The 21,730-nt window shown below is 36.2% G+C and overlaps 1 long non-coding RNA gene and 2 other non-coding genes across 3 annotated transcripts in view; 1 reads left to right on the top strand and 2 right to left on the bottom strand.

The window, feature by feature from the left end:
• Window positions 1-21,730, bottom strand: part of LOC135203801 (uncharacterized) — a 1,058,044-nt gene that overhangs the window by 732,854 nt on the left and 303,460 nt on the right. The window lies entirely within an intron of this gene.
• Trnag-gcc (transfer RNA glycine (anticodon GCC)) lies at window positions 18,793-18,863 on the bottom strand. Its single transcript has one exon. It is a non-coding gene; the product is annotated as a tRNA-Gly (tRNA).
• Window positions 20,018-20,088, top strand: Trnag-gcc (transfer RNA glycine (anticodon GCC)). The gene has a single exon. It is a non-coding gene; the product is annotated as a tRNA-Gly (tRNA).

Raw genomic sequence — 21,730 nt, forward strand, 5'->3', positions numbered from 1 at the left:
ATAAGACGATCACAGTGGTGACTTCAAGACCACGCGCAATCGTCCACACACTAATATGCATATAAATATATATTATGTATATATAATTATATAGGGGAGAGTGGGGTAAGAAGCCCTCCTTAAGGAGAAATGCTTATATAGTCTACAGTATTTCAGCTATTGACCTAAGAGAGATATTTCTAGAAAGCTTTGTTATCGGAGTATCAACGATCATAATCATGAGAAGCTGTTAGCAATTTAGGATAGTAAAAACATGACCTGAAAAAAAAGAACAAAGGGGGCCTTTTACCCCCATGGGTGGGGTAAGAAGCCCACGGTGGGGGCTTTTTGCCCCATACCTAAGATATTGTGGTACTTCATGAAAACTACCATTTATATTGAAAGGTAGACGCCTAATTTTGCTACATATAAAAAAATTCAACTTTCCACACAAAAATATTCAAGAATAAATAATGTTGGAAAATATACAAAAATCAATCTTAGAGTTCTTAGTTTCTTGTAAAACCTAGGAACTTTTTGGTATTCATAGGAACTGAAATTAGCAAAATTGTAAAATAAATTGACACTTCCTCTACATGAAAGCTGTAGCAGCACAATTAGAAATAAATTCACTTTTATATAGCACCAAGAATAACACAAATAAAAGAAATAATGGATAAGTTTTACATAAGAACAAAAATGACATAAGTAAAAAAGGTAGACTAATTTTCTTTACATTACTCCATTCTCTTTGGCTAAAGTCCTGTGACTCTGGTGGCCATCTGGAATTGTAATGTGCTTTTCTGCTCGACTTGGCTAAACAATATTAACAAAGTGATGTAGCCAGTCTACGAAACAACCAGCATTAGACCATCCATTTGCTGTGCATCTAGCAATTGATCCAGGTGAGCTGCCGATCATAAGTAGTGAAGTCATCATTTTACGGGCAAATATAAACATAAGAGGAAGACAAACTCCTGCTGCCTTCATTGCACAAATTAGATGTAGTCTGTCCTCTTTCACCACTGGTTACACGTCCAACTGATCAGATGGGGTAAAAAGCCCCCTGGGCTTCTTGCCCCAAAGCGTGGTGGGCCTTTTACCCCACTTGCCATTTTTTAAGAAAACTAAATCCACCTGTACCTCAATTGAGTTTTCAAGTCTGGATTGCATTGCAAGATATTTCTTAGCTCTCATTTAAAGTAACTGTAGTTAAAGTACTGACTTTACTGACAAGATGTCCACACAGGATATCCCTGATATAGCACGCATACTTACATGAAATGTGTCCAAAGAAGAAAAATGCGTGCTGGCTGTGTCCCATTCTACTTCTCCCTGGCTGTTTGGTATAGAAAGCTTCAGGCAGAAGGTGTTGCTGCACTGACCAGCTGACTAAGTTGCTATGATATGTAATAAGCAAGAAAATAGGGGGGGGCCTTTAACCCTCTAACCCTAATATATATATATATATATATATATATATATATATATATATATATACTATATATAAGGGTCTAAAGTCTGTTTAATCTGCTTAAAAACCGTGGTCTTAAGTCTCTTTAATTTGGTTCAAACTGGGACTTTGCTTAAGATAAATAAACGGTATATTTAAGTTTGTTTAATGTCTTTAAAACCGGGACTTTGGTTAAGAAAAACAGTATTTTGAAATTTGTTTAATCTGGTTAAAACACACAACCAATTGCCGTAAATGAATGAATAAAGGACACCACATACCACTTCACACATCAGTGCTGTCAATAATTTCTTGAAATTCCAGCAGTTCTGTGTTCATCCAAAAACACAAACTAGAATAACTTCGAAGACTCGCGCAGTTTTAAATTGGATCTGGAAAAATAAATTTTCACCAAAGGCCAAGCGCTGGGACCTATGAGGTCATTCAACATTGAAAATAGTGTTGACACCATTGTTCGGCGAAGGTGGAAAATAAAGGGAAGAAAGAGAATAGGAACGGAGGTATAGTAAAATTAATGAAGGAGTTTGAGGCAAGGGGCCGAAGGGATGCTGCAAAGAACCTTAAGTAATGCGTACAGCGCACCGCATGCGGTACACTGACGTCAATACTCCTAAGGGGCACGCAATTTTGAAAAACTCTTAAAAATTCATCCAGTTATGTGTATAAATGGAAAACTAATTCTTGAATATTGTACAGCCTTCACTATCACCCACTTAACATGTATCTTCAACTAGTGTCAACCACTGCTAACTCAGGCTTTCGTGAACCCATTTCTTATTTTCAGCAAGTATCAGTAACTGCCGATTCATTATTCAAAAACCTATTTGTTTTCCCAAAAAACTTAACCTCTCTCTCATTATTCTTTCCTCTGCTTCCCTTGTCACTCAATAAATAATATGAGAAATCGTAACTTGTCAGAACCTCACCAAGCCAGTCATCATATTCCATCATAATTTTCTTATTAATCATTATAACTTCTTCACACCAAAGATGACAGTTGCCTCCTACAACAACAACATTTGTCTGTCCTCCCCCCAGTTTGTCCGCCCCGGGTGGGATGGGTAGTAAGAAAACGGGAGGGTAGGGGAGACATTCACCCCTCCCACTGCAAGCCTGTTTGTACGCCCCGGGGTGAGGCGGAGTCGGTAGGGGATCGGGAGGGTAGGGGAGACATCAGGGCCAAGTTCCAGCACGTGTAGTTCGTATCAAAATATTTCTCTAGAGCCACTTACGCTACTTCTTTTTCATCTACTTGCAAACAGTTGTATTACAGATCTTTAAACTTCTTAGGACCTCAACCCATATATAATTACGTGAGCACTCACACACACACATTATACCTATATACTATATATATATATATATCTATATATATATATATATATATATATATATATATATATATGTGTGTGTGTGTGTGTGTGTGTGTGTGTGTCTTTCACATTACCGTGATTCATATACATATATCGAACTACAAATTTCCTTTAATATTTAATTCGCTCTACCTCGGAATTAATACATTTTCATATATGCTTAACCGAGAGGAATTTATTAAGCTTAATAAATTCCCCCTCGGTTAGGTCGCTGGTTCGCGTCTGTCGATGGCCAATTCTATTATCTCTTAATAAATTCCCCCTCGGTTAAGCATATATGAAAATATATTAATTCCGAGGTAGAGCGAATTAGATATTAAAGGACATTTGTAGTTCGATATTAATAATATATATATACATATATATATATATATATATATATATATATATAGATATATGATATGTATGTATGTAATGTGTGTGTGTGTGTGTGTGTGTGTGTGTGTGTGTGTGTAGATATATAAACACAGAAAAGAATTAACAATACTCTGATAACTTGGTAGATTGACTCGAGGAAAGTAATTTGATGAGAAAGTGGTAAAATCTGAAAGTCTCTGGTTAACTGAAGATTGTGTTGAACAAATAAGCACTGAGTAAATCAAGGGAAAGAGGTTCTGCAAAGGATGGAAGACAAGAGAAGTAGGGGGGAGGGGCTTTGAACAAAATTATACATGGGGGGGGGGGGGGGATTCTTCTCCAATTTCATTAAGAGATGATTACTAGATGAGTAGGAATATGTGGGGAGAATAAATAAGGAATAAATAAGCAAAGTTTCTTTATGTGCTTTTCGTAATACTACATATCATAAATAACCACTACATAAGAGTTTAAATGCAAAACCTATTGTCTAAATATATTCTTATACAGCGTTCTATTAAAAAATGCCAAGACTTACCACATTCAGTCACAACTCTTTGTAAATCCCTCTATTGCCTCTACAAAATACTTGAATGCAATACCCAAGAAAACCAGAGAAAAAAGAAGTTATTGAAAGAACATTGGGTTGACTTCTAGAAGAAGCAATCAACCCAAACGAGAGACAAAATCCTGTACTGCAGGATCCATAGAACGTTATCCGAAAAGAGGAAAGCATCATGAAGGACTCCATACATAAGGACACCCTGCCAATATGAAAAGATGCAGAACTGAACCTCCCTATCGGAAAAAAAAGTGTCTACGGGGAGAGAGAGAGAGAGAGAGAGAGAGAGAGAGAGAGAGAGAGAGAGAAGGGGAGTGGGAGCGTGTATCAATATCACTGACAGATTGGGGTCTGCAAGCATCGACTTTTTCTTAGTGTGGGATGCACGATAACTTCCCTTTCTTCGTAGCCTATAATAATATATAAGATAATTTATAAGATTATTCCTGAGAATGGTTACACTACACGCCATATACATATACACGCAAATTTTTCACATAAAACCAATTCATAAAATAAAGTTTAAACGTTCGATCATTTTTTAAGGCACTCCTCATGTTTCAATTCAACCTTAACTGAAAAATAGGACCCAAGGCCCCTTCATTAAAAAAGGCTCACTTATATATAGTAAGTCAATGATTTCCAATACTCTTTCAATATTTCTTGAAGTATTTCTGATTAGTCTGATTCCTGTATTCAACCTCAAATACAATTTACACCAGAAACAAATACTTCAAAATGACTCAGCACCTTTCCCGATTACTTACAAAATCCTATAAGGTCATTTACAAAAGTCTGTTACCGTAATTCTAAGCCTGACAATATATAGTACCTTCCTTTCAATAATTTTACCTATGAAACTCTGACACTTCAACAATTGTTAAGTCCTTTTAGAGATCAGTGGAAAATGCCTTCAAGGCAGTCGACTGATGATCGAATTATCGTCACTGTGTAACAGTCGAAACAGAAAACGGATTTCTTTAATTTACCACTCAAAATTATTTCTTAAATAAATGAAAAAATTCCCTAAAATATCTACACAAGTCATTACATATGATTCTTATGCTAACGCATATGATCTCACACCTTGCAATAAAAAACTATGAAGAAATTGGTGAGAAAAATGAAAATGAAACTGAAGTAAATGTTTTCTAGATTACATACTTCACAATATAAATTCCTACATGATTTATATGCCGTGTGGACGTAATAATTTGACCAATTTTATAATAATAGATATAACCGTATGTGAATATTAATGCATTTACACAAACTACATTAAGACAACTGTCAAAACATGGTACACATTAAAATGACTAACACTGCGTATTCCACGTTACTGGAGGCAAATTAAACAAGGTTCTCTAAGAAGCAAAATTAATTTCAAGATAAGGTAATGAGCCATCAAACATAAAAATAACATCAATACAAAAACAAACTACCTGCATTAAGCACTCTGTGTTTAGCTGGGATTAACTTAGTTTTATTATGAATGACGCTCATCTGTATTTTAGCATTATTCTTCATATCCGCTTAAAAAGGTAGCTATAAATGCCACTGATGTCATGAAAAGTAATATTATCTTATTCTTTTTTAAGAGACATATTGGCTGTACTTAACCAACCTTGACTTTATAATGATATAAACAGCATTTCTAAAATATCAAAAATTTTTATTTTGTTATCAATTGGCTTATTTGGTTCCATATAAACAATGGATCAGAGATCATAGGCGGGAACATGACATATTCTCCATATTCCGTCAGTGAGTGTACATGAGCATTATACAACCGAAAATCACTGTAATATTCAGGTTGAGATAACTATTGTAACTTCACACTGCTGTCACTTAAGGAAGTTGAATGTCAAACTCATCACTACGAAAAAATGACTATTTAATCACATGTTAAATTTTATGTTTTTCCCGTGTTAGCATTAAGCAAATGACGTAAAATATGTATTCGATAAAGTATTCAAAAATGCCTTTCATTCGTGAAAGCATTGCAGGTCGTTAACATCAAAAATTCATATTGAAAACTATTCATTTGCAAAATCCCCACAGGATCACCACATATTCTGGAACGCCACTCCTCACCGAACTGTGTTTAAATGGAAACCAATTTACTTTTAAAAAGAAAAAAAGTAAAACGTTATGAAAAAAAAAAAAAAAAAAAAAAAAAAAAAAAAAAGAGAGAGAGAGAGAAAGCTGGGCGGTAAAAGGTCTTTTACATTATTCACACATCCGCACAAATGCTTCCTGAGAAATGGACAGTGGCGCGGCCTGTTTCCATCAATTAGTTATGAAGTGCCAAGGGAAACATGGCCTATCAAGTGTCAATTATGACTCATACGTAACCCGACTTGTGTATATATAGACACATGTTATTGTAAATATTTTCGTAGTAAAAGAGATGACAGTCTTATGAATGCTCTTACAGCGATTTGTATTTGTTTGTTTGTATGGTGTTTTTACGTTGCATGGAACCAGTGGTTATTGAGCAACGGGACCAACGGCTTTACGTGACTTCCGAACCACGTCGAGAGTGAACTTCTATCACCAGAAATACACATCTCTCACTCCTCAATGGAATGGCCGGGAATCGAACCCGCGACCACCGAGGTGAGAAGTAAACACCAAACCAACCACGCCACTGAGGCGCTCCGCGATTCGTATTTAATACATGCCTATTTTTATATATTCATCACTTATTTCTTAATTTATCCTTTTTTCTAATAACTGGTACCTTTTTTCCAGTATTTCTTATGTTTCCTAATTTCTTTCAGATGAACACCATATTCTTTGGAAGCTTGAATTTCAAGCAAACGGTCCTTGTAGGTCTGTTCCATATGAATATGGTTGGTTCATCTTTTTAATAATAATGTTTATCGAAAATATTCATAGAGACCAACACACAAATGTCGCTTACACACAATAAATTTAAAATAGTATAGCACCATTTCCAACAGAGGTCACTGACACTGCATAACAACACAATCGCCTTACAGCATTCGATAGTGTGATTTTTACGTACTCTCAAACACTTAAATGTTGTCAACAACTCACAAATTATTCTAGAGCAAAATGCATCTCTCTCTCTCTCTCTCTCTCTCTCTCTCTCTCTCTCTCTCTCTCTCATAGATCCGAGAGTTTGATGGCAAGAGGTAATTTCTACATTTTTAAATAATCTTCTTATAAGTGGCATTGCGGTCCAATTTCTAAAGACAAAACGGTTGAAATAAAGGCCACGGGAAACGCATATGGTGAAGACGCTGGCCTGGGTCGTTTATCAATTTGCCCCAAAGCTTTTGTAGCATTACATACCTCTCTCTCTCTCTCTATCTCAAAATTCAATAATCTGTTGCAGTCACGATGTGCAACTGCTAATAGAAAATTCGCATAAACAAAGACCTGACTTTTTGCGTCATCCTACTACAGAAGAGGCAAATAAAAATAAAACAATTAAACAAACCGAACTGAAACCATAGCTTACTTCTCAGTGTTATATATACTTTTCCTTGGATCATACATAACCCATCAATGATGACATAATAATGTACAGAAATACATTCATAACTTTCTGAACACTTCTGCTGGACGAACTTAGAGCTAATCTGTAGGCGAATTTTCTCAGTTATTCTGTAGCCAAACTTTCTGAACTATTCTGTAATCGAACTTTCTAAGCTAATCTGAAGGAGAATTTTTAAAGTTAATCTACAAGCGCATTTTTTACCTATTCTGTAGACGAATTTTATCAGCTATTCTGTATGCGAATTTTCTGAACCATACTTTAAGCAAACTTTCTGAGCTTTAATGTAGGCGATTTTTCTGAGCTATTCTACAGGCAAACCTCCTGAGTTATTCTGAAGCCAAACCTTCTGTTCTGAGCTATTCTATACACAAACCTTCTGAGCTATTCTGTATATTCTATGGGCAACCCTTCTGAGCTATTATATAGGCAAACCTATATGCAACCCTTCTGAGCTATTCTGTAGGCAACCCTTCTGAGCTATTTTGTAGGCAACCCTTCTCAGCTATTCTATACGCAAACCTTCTGAGGTATTCTGTGAGCAACCCTTCTCTGCTATTTTGTAGGCAACCCTTCTCAGCTATTCTATACGCAAACCGTCTGAGCTATTATGTAGGCAAACCCTCTGTTCTGAGCTATTCTATACACAAACCTTCTGAGCTATTCTGTAGGAAACCCTTCTGATACAGGTCAGCATGTAACCTGTAAACTACTTCTCTGGTGAAAGTAGGTTTAAAATATGTCAGCACGTATAAAATATTAAAAATCACAATGACGAATATTACTTACCATTTTTATCAGCATCCTATAAAGCGACAGAAACAGCACCCGATCTACCTAAAAACGACATCTACCTCAGCCGAGAGAGAATCAACGATGATTTCAAGCTACGAACAGCATAACATTTGAATACCAATGCACTCTTTTTCGCTGGCTGCAGTCGCTACAAGATCAAGTATTCAACTTATGCAAATGATGATCAACGTAAATGGATTGCATAATCCCATCATATTTGCACGTCAAGAGACTCTCAGCAACAGAAACTGAATAAGCACAGTTCTCTCTCTCTCTCTCTCTCTCTCTCTCTCTCTCTCTCTCTCTCTCTCTCTCTCTTTTCAAATTCAAGTTAAAGTAAGATGCACGTCAGATAAGCATAAGTTACGTTTCTAAGTCATTGGAACTTTTATAAATGAACCAAGAATGTAGGCGATAATAATAATAATAATAATAATAATAATAATAATAATAATAATAATAATAATAATAATAATAATAATAATAATAATAATAATAATTAACGTGACTAAAGTTTTATCTATATAAACCCTGAATGGCAAAACTTGGGTAATTCAGTCAATCTAATTTTCAGGCGTTTCAAGTAACCTTAAAACTTAATTGCTATCCCAGAATGCCAGCTGGGATTATCTCCTATAATAACCGACGGATGCCTCTCATTTTAAAATCGCCTCTCCTGATTAAAAATTAAATCTGAGCTTCCCTGACAATAACTATCTTTATAGAAATAAGTCTTGAATTGGCTAAAAAAAAAAAAACAATAAATCAACAAAAACAGAGTAAAGAGAAAAACAAGTTTATAAAAGGACTCTGGAACTGGTCAGTGCGACATCGTGGCACCACAATACTAAGAATGTTGAAATTCCCCACACTGAGTAACACGCAGTATGCCAAGAGGCCCGGGCATTGAGACAGGCAAGTGGAAGTTTCCAACCCAGAGCAAGTTTATATGAAAAGTATTATGCCCTGAAAAATATTGCTATCGACATCCGGACACAACAATAACAGGTTTGAGAAATTTGTTCTCAAACATGTGGTTCAAATAATATAAATATTGTCATCACTATAGACTTGATAAGACTTCTTAAACATTGCCTTCCTGTTTGACTGCACTTTAAAACCACTGGAAAAAGAAAGCTTCCGGTCAATCAAAGTGAAAGGTCAATCACAGTAAATTCAAAGTGAAAGGTCAATCAAAGTAAAATCAAAGTAAAAGCTCAATCAAAGTAAAAGGAGGTATTAACAACGTCCTTTGAACCACACATAGATTCACTTTAATGAAATCTTTTCTTGACAACAAGCAAAAGTATTTCACTCCTTTTAAAGTTGAAATAAAAGAACAAACAAAAACCATTCCTTCCATTAACAGTGAAAAAAAAAATATTGATAACTACAAATTAAATCATAAGCAGCTCGAAACTGATAACGATATTCTATTCTGTTTTTCATCAACTGAATTAAATATATATGTATTTATGTATATATAAACATCATTCGAAGAGGGACGCGTATCTCACCCCTCGAGATCTAAACGGTGAATGAGTGCACATTCAATCTGCATACACAAACACCATTAAGTGGAAAATCAAATGCCCCACCAAGCCGCCAGCGGATCTAAACTCTCTCTCTCTCTCTCTCTCTCTCTCTCTCTCTCTCTCTCTCTCTCTCTCTCTCTCTCTCTCTCTCCTTTTAGCTCCCTAATGCGAAATGAAATAATGATAATGACGCTGCATAGGAATTATATATCGTACGGTATCGACGGTAATGGGAAACAGCAGCTGCCACTGCCGAAGCCTTTAAATCGGGGACCCTATGCCGCCGGTACCGGCAACTGCGAAATCGACTTTGATTTTGCAATTGCAGTTGACTTATTCCTGGTTTTGTTACCTTTGCAGGCGTTAAAGGACATCCAATTAGTAATCAAATAAATCTAGCTAATAAATGTATATAATTTACTGTATCATTAGCGGTAAATATGGAATGCAAAACCTAGAAGTTGAATTCCAGCGGTTGACTTATTAGTGATTTTGTTCCCGGTGAACGGGTTAATTGATGTGCACTTAATGAGCAAATAAATCTAGCTAAAAATATATATTACTTACGGTAATATTAACTGTAAATGTAGCGTAAAAAGCACAGGACTTGAATTCCTCTAAATGACAGCTGCACTCGACGCTAATTCAACTAAAATAATTGAAAACTGAATTCGTTTCACCCATACTGTAAACTGTAATAATAATAATAATAATAATAATAATAATAATAATAATAATAATAATAATAATAATAATAATAATAATAACGAAACTTGGATTATTCAGTGAACACAGTTCACCTGTGTCAAAATAAACTATGTTATCACTTTACTCCTATACGTACAAAAAAATTAAACCCAAATTCCGTAACTACCTATCATACATGAGAAATAGTCCCTCGATAACCTAACATTAGCAGACAAGAAAAGCATTGCTATTTACAAATAGCTCAGCGCAACATCAAAACATTTACCAAAATACATGACTCAAAACATAAATTTGTGAATACTGCTTACAATTTCTTTGAAACCTCAAATTATTCACAAAAAATCCCATCACTTTCACGCAGTACAATGCTACTGCATAAAATCAATTTTTCTATGATAAAAGAAAGCTAAAAGTTTATAGTTTTCCTGCAAATACTACGTAGGACGAAAGAACAAACCAGTCTGCGTTCTACAACGAATTTATCTACGGTATTCCTCTTAGCTGGAGAAAACGCCTTTTTCTAGTCCCCCACCATAACAAAAGGTCACGTACCAACCAACATATACAGCGTCGAGTATATCCCACATTAAAATGCGAGGGTAAGAGTAAAGGTTAATGGTCAATACAAATAAAAATAGTTTCCTTCAAATTAACCCCGTTTTAATTTAACTGGTTTAAAACAAATACTAAAAGTCGACTAAACATAATTCAAAAGAGAAGATTTGCTAAGTAACTGTCACATTTCAAGAAAATCCTGAGAGAGAGAGAGAGAGAGAGAGAGAGAGAGAGAGAGAGAGAGAGAGAAGAAATATTGCGCCTAATCGAAGCAACTGTATCTGTTCCATAAATCAATAGCTTACGCTGTCACTTTTTTTTTTTCATTCAAAGTTACAGGAACCCCTTTTTCATTTTTTACTTTACTACTTTTCCCCTACGGAAACTATTCAATATTCCTAGCCTAATTAGGATCTCCCATGTCCGCTTCGCATCAAGCGAGCTATTACGCCTAATTAATCATTATATACCTGCGTTTGCCAACCCCATCTATAATTACCCAGTCACTCGCAGGCCTTCTCTAACAACAACTAAAACATGAACGGGGATCCAGGGTTTCTTTTAAGGAGGGCGTGGCGGACAAAACAAAACAGAACACAACAAAAACATAAGACAAAACACTTTTCTTATTTTTTTGTTTTCTCTTTACCGCTTGTCATTCATTCTCTTTTCAGGATTTTTCCTCCCTAAGGTTTTTCCTCCCTATGATTTTTCCTCCCCAAGATTTTTCCTCCCTAGTATCGTATGCACACGGAAATTCACCATTAAGGGTCAGGAGCTAACTCCAGGATTACAACACAGATGGGAGAGAGAGAGAGAGAGAGAGAGAGAGAGAGAGAGAGAGAGAGAGAGAGAGAGAGAAGAAAATTTGCGGGAACTGTGCACTCGGGTGACGCAATTGTATTGGGGTTCTCCGTTGGAATTCGTGCTTACGACCACACCTGAGGCTTCATGGCACAACTGAGGATAATCAAAGTGCCTGGTAAAATATCTCTCTCATTCACTTGGAACCATTTTGTGTGTGTGTGTGTGTGTGTGTGGGGGGGGGGGGGGGGGGGGGAGTGGTGGGGGGGGGAGGGGTGGCGTTTGCTGATTACGAGACCTGAACTGAAATTTAGAATAAGGAGAAAGTCTAAAAAGTCACTTCGTTTTCTTTGCTTTTACTAAACCACACCGGTTCTGTCCTCTTCACCTTTACTAGACCAGCTAAAATATGACTTACAACGTCAGTCAGGTTTTATTTACATAGAAAATTTATTATACTTAATTTCAACGCCGTGGTGCAATCCTTGCGTTGTCGCAACAAACAGTAATGGCTTCTAGTCAATCATTAAAAAAAATAAAGGAATGTCATCTAAAATACCCACAATCCTCAAAACGAATGAAGACCTAATTATCAGTTCATTCTTGGAGATAACAACAATCATGTCACAAAAAGATTTTTTAAAAAATCCGAAACTTAAAATTAAAGCAAAATGATTCATCATAAAAGTCAAATATGAATTTACAAACCAAGGTATTTGGAGTATACTCATAAAATCTGGCTTAATAAATTTGTCAGTCTCTATCTATGTGTTTCTTTTTCTATTCGTGTGTGTGTGTGTGTGTGTGACCGTGAACGAACGTAAACTGCATTTTACTCAATCTTTCTTTTGCGGTTCTGACGTATGAATATATCTCTCCAGTGTTGTTTAAATTCTACCAATATGTATATGTATATGCATATATACATGTATATTCATACACACACACAAACACAATACAAACACACACACAATCACGTTACGACACGTGTGCCTGCGTGCGTGCCTGAGTGCGTTCACGGAAGCGCATATTTGCGTCCGGGTCCTCTTTAAAAGAGGGATCTGACGTCAGGCGAGAGATTTCACAACTCTCAAGCCTTGTGCACTCTCCTTCAATTCCTATCTAATCAAAGTCATCATTTTTTAAACTTTCCGAGTCTTTCTTTTGTGGATGGGACTTCCCAAGGGTCGGTATCCTGCAATATATATATATATGATATATATATATATATATATATATATATATATATATATTTATATATACATATATGTGTGTGTGTGTGTGTATATAAATGGTAATTGATTTTGTAGCGCAGAGATAATGAAGTTAGTTTTTACTTCAGTTTTAAATTTTCCGTAATTTGAACATCGGCATTTTATAGTAACCCCCCTTCCCCTTCTTGAGAAACTCTTCCATTTTCTTTTTTATAAGGGTAACTCAACTCTCACAGATGCAACACAGGCGCCCAGCGACATGCTTTCTGCTTGTCAATGGATGCGTGAAGTACATGCAAATATTCATCGTGGCATAAAATTTCTGTTTTTCGCAAACTCCAACCATAAATTTCAGTATACATCTAAAACATACTGCGGTTCAACTTTAAAAAATTATCTTTGGGAAATGACAAGATAATTTAATATATGTTATCATTCTTCAGTAATTTCAATACCTTTCCTGGCCTAGGAAAGAGAGGAAACCGAAACAATTACTCAGCAATATCAAGAAAAAGGCTTCCAGCCTTCACACTAAAAAGGCGCGCGCGTGCACACAATTGTAATGGAACTCGCTTGCGTCAAATATGAACGATAACCGCCATTTGCAGAATTTTCGAAAAATCAATCAATTTGCCAATCTTAGATCAGTAATGAAAATATAAAAATGCTACTCAACACCATTTCCTAAAACGCTTTTTTTTTTCTTTCTTTCTTTATTTTACAAACAGCTCCTCCGGCAACCCAATTTAGTTCTGTAGCAATACGTTTTCCGCCTCCTAAACCTATCCAGAAAAGAAAGATGGCAACGCAGACCTAGTCCTACATCTCCCAATAATGGAAACGCGTATCTCTCTCTCTCTCTCTCTTCTTTTTTTTTCTTTTTGAGCTGTTCAACAGTGAAAAACGACAGAGCTAGCCAAGCCTACATGTAAACAGATAAAGGGCAGATGGGGAAGGGTCTCTCTCTCTCTCTCTCTCTCTCTCTCTCTCTCTCTCTCTCTCTCCTCTCTCTCTCAATCCTGGCCTCATTGGGTATGTTAGTCGATTGGGTAAGTAAAGGAGAATTTAGGGTGCTCTAACCAGGTTCTAAATAGCTCTAAATACCTCGAGTGTCTTTGGGAATTTTATCTGTACCCTGAAGATGAAAAATGATAGCACCTGGAGTGCTCAAGTGAGCCATAAGAGATCTCAGCGAGGGTGAATATTCGCCGAAGTTGAATAAATTACCGACTTGAGATACAAACTGGCCTCATTTTGTTAATGGGTGAGAGTTATTAACGTATTCATCGTATGGACTTTTGGTATAAACAGGCCTATTTGGGAGGTGGGGGAGGGGGGTTGCTAGCTATTCTATTCATAACGGTTAATCATACTGTTGCATATTTTGTTATGAAAACAGCAATGCTGTTATCACGGTGATAACACTCATCTTGATAATCAGTCTTACCGAGATAACAAGAGCAAATTATGCATATAAAGTTAGGGAATATACTTGGTTTGTCCAATCGAGAGGTCCAAACTCGGCTTCTTACTCTTTGGAATACCTTACCACACTTACGGGGTGACTTCAAGCAATGATCCATGCTGGCATAAGGCCAATTTAATCTAATCCTATTTAATCTAATCCAACCTCTAGTCAAGTTGAAAAGTAAATGAATCCATTTGCAAGACAGCATCTGTAATAGCCTCTCATAAAGATATTTCTGACGCCAAGAATATAATAATCAGTTCCTAAATAACGAAACAAATGATTTAAATTATACTACTAAGATGCCTGTATCTGATTAAAATACATAATCACAGCTTTGTCACCATTCTACAAATATCTTACAAAACAAAGAAGCTCTGAGCAACAGATTATACATACACACAAATATAAAGACTTAAAACTTTACCAGCCAAGTATGCTTGCTAGCAACGCCACCTACCGAAAGCAAGAGCATCGAATCTCCCTAAAACTAGATATCGACATAAACGGAAACCCTGAGCTCAGTTGAAAACGTAATCCACGAGTCTGTATAAAAATCCCCACATAATGACAAGCGCCTTTATCAGAATGAGAAAAATCCTGATAAACAATGCGGGCCTTTCCCATGGCACTCTCTAATCAGCTTAACTTGGTTGTTCGACCATTCTTGTTGGGCACACGGAGGCACAAAATTACGGCAGAATTGAATACCACAATTTCACAACCTCTGCAAAGCATAAATTGCCCGAAATGTTGTGCCAGTTTATACGTCTGTTATTTTGACAGGTTATACTTCTGTTGCAATAACGGCAGACGTGAATAAAACGAGTTTGTTACCGATAAACCCAAGCAAAGAAAATTTTTATGGACGATAACGTAGGTGATTGTGTGTGAATGTATACCTGCTATATATACATACATACTTACATACAAACATGATCTGGTCGGCAACGTTACCTCGTTCTGATAATCTGGATTCGAGTTCGAATCCTGCTATGGACATGAGAATTACTTCATATTGCATTTGGATCCAAGGCTTTGTAGTAACAAGCGTACTCAAAAAGTGTACGACAAATGTGTGTGTATATATATATATATATATATATATATATATATATATATATATATATACATACATACATACATACATATATATATATATATATATACATAAATTCACATATGCATTACATACATACCTGATACCTGCTATCCTAGATAGTGTTAATGGCTTGGTTCCTACTGCTGCATCATATCCCAGGGCAGAGGAACGCCTAAATGGGTTTGTCTGTTTGTTTGTATGGTGCTTTTACATGGCATGGAACCAGTGGTTATTCAGCAACGGGACCAACGGCTTTACGTGACTTCCGAATGCACTTCTATCTTCAGAAATACACATCTCCCACACCTCAAGTATCGAGCCCGCGACCAACGAGGTGGCACGCCAACCCTATACCGACCACGCCGCTGAGGCGCTAAATGGGGTTGTAAGAATCTTGGAGTCCTTCCCCAGGGAGTTCTCAGCGCCCTGTTTATGGTAGATGAGCCTCTCTCTCTCTCTCTCTCTCTCTCTCTCTCTCTCTCTCACGGTCAGTGAAAACCAGTAAAAGCTGGACAATGGCTTAGGATAAAGATATATATAGTGCCTCAAAATAGGTGAGTGCCTGATGTAGGAATTGTTTGGTATTGTGGAATAGAAGTGCCTTAATACCCATGAAGTGAAGGGCTGGGTTAGGACATAAGAAAGTGGTTCAGCTTTCACGAGAGAGAGAGAGAGAGAGAGAGAGGAGAGAGAGAGAGAGAGAGAGAGAGAGAGTTCTAAATAAAATAACATACATACCGTAACTTCACATAAGATTTCCAAAGAACTAAAACAAACTTTTAAACTCACCAACGAATTCTGACTTCAAAACCAACAGTTAATTAACGGGAGTACCTACCTTCCTGGGAATGACTTTCATCTGTCGAATTTACAAAGACACTCTCCCAACTCAAGAAATTTACACAAGGTCTCACCTTTGCCAGTATTATCCTTTTAGAAAATTTAATAGGAATATAATTGCATTACCTTACTACAGAGAGGAGCCTACGACGGTGGAATAAAATTGCTATTTACATTACTTACGACCATGTCAAAGGATCTCTCTCTCTCTACATAATAAGTTCAGACAGAGGCCATCTATATAATAGTTTCAGACAGAGGCCATCTATATAATAGTTTCAGACAGAGGCCATCTACATAATAATTTCAGACAAGAGGCCATCAATATGACAATTTCAGACAGAGGCCATCTATATAATAGTTTCAGACAGAGGCCATCTATATAATAGTTTCAGACAAGAGGCCATCTATATAATACTTTCAGACAGAGGCCATCAATATAATAATTTCAGACAGAGGCCATCTATACAATAATTTCAGACAGAGAACATCAATATGACAATTTCAGACATAGCCTATCAATATAATAATTTCAGACAGAGGCTATCTATACAATAATTTCAGACAGAGGCCATCAATATAATAATTTCAGACAGAGGCCATCTATATAATAGTTTCAGACAGAGGCCATCTGTATAATAGTTTCAGACAGAGGCCATCAATATAATAATTTCAGGCAGAGGCCATCAATATAATAATTTCAGACAGAGGCCATCAATATAATAATTTCAGGCAGAGGCCATCAATATAATAATTTCAGACAGAGGCCATCAATATAATAATTTCAGACAGAGGCCATCAATATAATAATTTCAGACAGAGGCCATCAATATAATAGTTTCAGAGAGAGGCCATCTATATAATAGTTTCAGACAGAGGCCATCTACATAATAAGTTCAGACAGAGGCCATCTATATAATAGTTTCAGACAGAGTCCATCTATATAATAGTTTCAGACAGAGGCCATCTACATAATAATTTCAGACAGAGGCCATCAATATGACAATTTCAGACAGAGGCCATCTATATAATAGTTTCAGACAGAGGCCATCTATATAATAGTTTCAGACAGAGGCCATCTATATAATACTTTCAGACAGAGGCCATCAATATAATAATTTCAGACAGAGGCCATCTATACAATAATTTCAGACAGAGAACATCAATATGACAATTTCAGACATAGCCTATCAATATAATAATTTCAGACAGAGGCTATCTATACAATAATTTCAGACAGAGGCCATCAATACAATAATTTCAGACAGAGGCCATCTATATAATAGTTTCAGACAGAGGCCATCAATATAATAATTTCAGACAGAGGCTATCTATACAATAATTTCAGACAGAGGCCATCAATATAATAATTTCAGACAGAGGCCATCTATATAATAGTTTCAGACAGAGGCCACCAATATAATAGTTTCAGACAGAGGCCATCAATATAATAATTCCAGACAGAGGCCACCAATATAATAATTAATAATTTCAGACAGAGGCCATCAATATAATAATTTCAGTCAGAGGCCAGCAATATAATCATTTCAGACAGAGGCCACCAATATAATAGTTTCAGACAGAGGCCATCTATATAATAATTTCAGACAGAGGCCATCAATATAATAATTTCAGACAGAGGCCCTCAATATAATAATTTCAGACAGAGGCCATAAATATAATAATTTCAGACAGCGGCCATGTATATAATTTCAGAGTCCATCATCTGTATAATAATTTCCCACCTCTCACGAGTCTATAATGTTAGACAGAGGCCACCTATATAATAACTTCAGAGAGGGAGGGGCTGTTGTAGAGACGCACTGAGGGCAATCATTTCCATTACAAGTGGCTTTCTGCCTTCATCTTTAACTAAGCAAATGGCAGAGGTACAGGCCAAATGACCTTTTCCACACAAGATATATATGTTTCCAAACATGTCCTGAACCTTAATAGAGCTTATAAACGGACATGAAAATTGCTATGCTTTCAATGAGACTCAACCAAAATAATAGTGTTCGTAAGGGCTAAGAACAGCTGATGGCAAACGCTGTGCTTTCCACATGATTCAACACTATGGACTTTTCGATGAGGACAAATCTTTTACAAAGTACCTTTGGTAATATTGTGTGTATGAAATGTATCCAATTCAACCTGGGAAATGAGTTCTTTCTTTTCAAACTGTCCTTTGATATAAAGCACAGACCAAATTATTCACTATGCAGAATCCATTCTTCCTTATGACTATTCACCTAATGTATACTATGCACTTTCAGGGTAAAATTGTTTTAAATGTCAAAATCTTAGATGAATATGAAAGTATCTATGATGTCTTTGCACACCAATGTAAACTAATATTACAGAACATATATCGTTTCTATATGACGTTTTTTCCTCTTTCAGTTCTGATAACTGTTTACAATATCTTGACAAGTGAGAAAGACTATTACTACTGTGATGCAAACCTATGGGCCAACAACAATCCAGCAAAATGTTGCAATGCATCGGCCGGGAATCGAACCCGGGCCTCCCGCGTGGCAGGCGAGAATTCTACCACTGAACCACCGATGCTATACGACGAAACCATATACTACTTGTGAGATTGTTATGTTTGGAATAAGTTGGACACTTATACACGTCAAGCTAAAGTGTAAAAAAAATTGACGCTTCTGCCTGCAAAGGTTGTGAAAATGAATATGACATCTATGCATGCAAGGCCGGGAAAAAAATTGACCGATGTAAATCTTGCAAAACAAAATTTAATATGAATAAAACTGACGTTTCTATCTGTAAACTTTGTGAGAAGAAAATTGTCACTTTTATGTAATACCTATGAAGATAAATCTGACACTCTCGCAAAGCTTGTAGAAATAATTTGACACTTAAAGTCAAGTGAGTGAAAAGAAGCCTGACATACACACATATAAAACGTAAAAAAAAAAAAACCATCTAACACTTGATGCAAAAAAGCTTTTGGAAAATAAAATTAGGGTCTAATACAAGTTAAGTCCCGTAAAGGGGTAGGGGCGCCAGTGCACCTCACGGGGGGTGCACTGTAGGCATCACCTAAAGTTCTTTGCAGCGTCCCTTTAGCCCCTAGCCGCAACCCCTTTCATTTATTTTACTGTACCTCCGTTCATATTATCTTTCTTCCATCTTGCTATCCACCCTCTCTTATCAGTTATTTCATAGTGCAACTGTGAGGCTTTCTCCGTTACCCTTATCAAACCTACCTACTCTCAATTTCCTTTCCAAGGTTGAAAGACCTCATAGGTCCCAGTGCTTGGTCTTTGGCCTAACCTCAATAATCCACCACATTCCTATACATGTTGAGCTTCCGGTCACCTTTTAATATTTGAAAAGGACATCCGACTAGGCATGGATACTTATGGCAATACTTTCGGGTCCATGCCAAGGGGCTGAGGCACCAGCAGTTAGGTTAAGTATGTAAAAAAAAAAAAAAAAAAAAAAAATACTGATTAGATTATTCAAATATCCAAGAAATCCCAGTCGAGCCAAGGCATCTTAGATCAGGAAGTAAGAATAGGTTGGGTCAGGTCAGGTCAGGTCAATGTGTAAACTAAATTGCCTGTCTTAATTTTACTCACATTCCGCTACTTCTTAATAGTGATCTTTGTTGAATTTCCAATGTTAGCGTCATATTATCAAGTTCCTGTAAAATTGTTATATCTTATAAATTACACAATATTACACTACATATCCAGGCATCGGTGGTTCAGTGGTAGAATTCTCGCCTGCCACGCGGGAGGCCCGGGTTCGATTCCCGGCCGATGCACAAATATTTTACTTTATAACTTAATGTGTCTACATAAAAATCCTTTCACGAACGTAGTATACGTACAACCCAGTGACCAAAATAGTAACTCCCATTTATGTGCGCTGTTATCACCACAGTTCTTAACAGGAAGTATATCTGCGAAGGAACGTCTATAAAAGGGAGTAGCATATTTATTAACAAGTCTTTCGTCGTAGCTGTTACTTCTCTTTTTAAATGTATATTAATATTTATATAACTTCTAACGCTAACTGTGCTGCGTGCTGGCGCAGACGCACTCATGCATGCATACGAAAATATGTTACTTAATTAATGAATGAATGAATGAATAAATAAATAAATAAATAAATCCTACATACGTATATACTTTGTATATATATATACATATACATATATATATATATATATATATATATATATATATATGATAGACACACACACACACACACACATATATATATATATGTGTGTGTGTGTGTGTGTGTGTGTGTATATACATATACATAACCTGATGCGAACAAATACACTAAAGAACACTGTAACATCTGCTCACAAGAACCAACAACTAAGAATATTTTCATGAAGCAAAAAACAATAAGGTTTACGAAACAAACTGCGGTGGTGATTAACATAAAAAATACATATTTCTGATTCCATCACTTAATAGGCATTACACCGTCCTTATTAATGCGTTATATCGTGGAAAAAGTACCATCGATCTAAAGACAAAACAAATACAAATATTAAAAAAAAAAAGCTTCCTGACAACATAAAAAAATAAAAACAATAAGGTACATGTGACGGTCATTTGGCACCAACTGACGTCATCAGAGAAGACCTTGGGAAATGAATTGGAGTCCAGACTTGTTCAAAGTGATTATGGCCGTTGCATTGGGCCTCGTTAACAAAGAGACCCTTGTAATTCATCAAACACCCGCCCGTAACAGAAGTCTTTCATTTCCTTGGCTGTCAAACTTAGAAATGGACTTCCGGGGAGCATTACTGATGAAGACTACTTCACTCAAAAATTCCTACTTTACATTCAAACTCCTGCACACCAGCTGGTTATATATTTATATGTGTATCTATCGCCCCATTTGTATGTATGATTTCTTCTCCATTTTCTCCATTTCACATATTTATTCTATTCAGTGGGAACTCACTTTACAAATTAAAGGTCTTTTATGCTTGAGCTACTTGTATGGATTCTCATTTTGAACATCATCATCGTAATAATAATCATAATACCGCAATCTGCTAAAACGCTGTACATTTTACGCAGCTGCTGAACGGCCAAAGCAATAAGCAAAGCCCCTTGCAGCAGTTGCATGTCTCGCTATAATTTTTTCTTCGAATGCGCACACGTGACAAGGTTTGCTCTTTGCAGACACTTTCACGCTCAACGAATTCAATCCAACGAACTCTAGGATCTAGCAGTAAACAATTCATGAATTTTCGCAATTCGCTGAACATTTATTTTCATGTTCATTTAATAATCTAATAACTTTTTATTTATTACCTTTTTATTCATGTATTAAAATACTTATCTATTTATTTAGAAAAAAATATCAATATGTTAATCTAGTATCTTTGTTTCCTACTAACTGATCTTTCTATATTGTTTATAGTCTCCTGTATTGTC

Source organism: Macrobrachium nipponense, chromosome 24 (assembly GCF_015104395.2).
Source record: "Macrobrachium nipponense isolate FS-2020 chromosome 24, ASM1510439v2, whole genome shotgun sequence".
Taxonomy (NCBI): Eukaryota; Metazoa; Arthropoda; class Malacostraca; order Decapoda; family Palaemonidae; genus Macrobrachium; species Macrobrachium nipponense.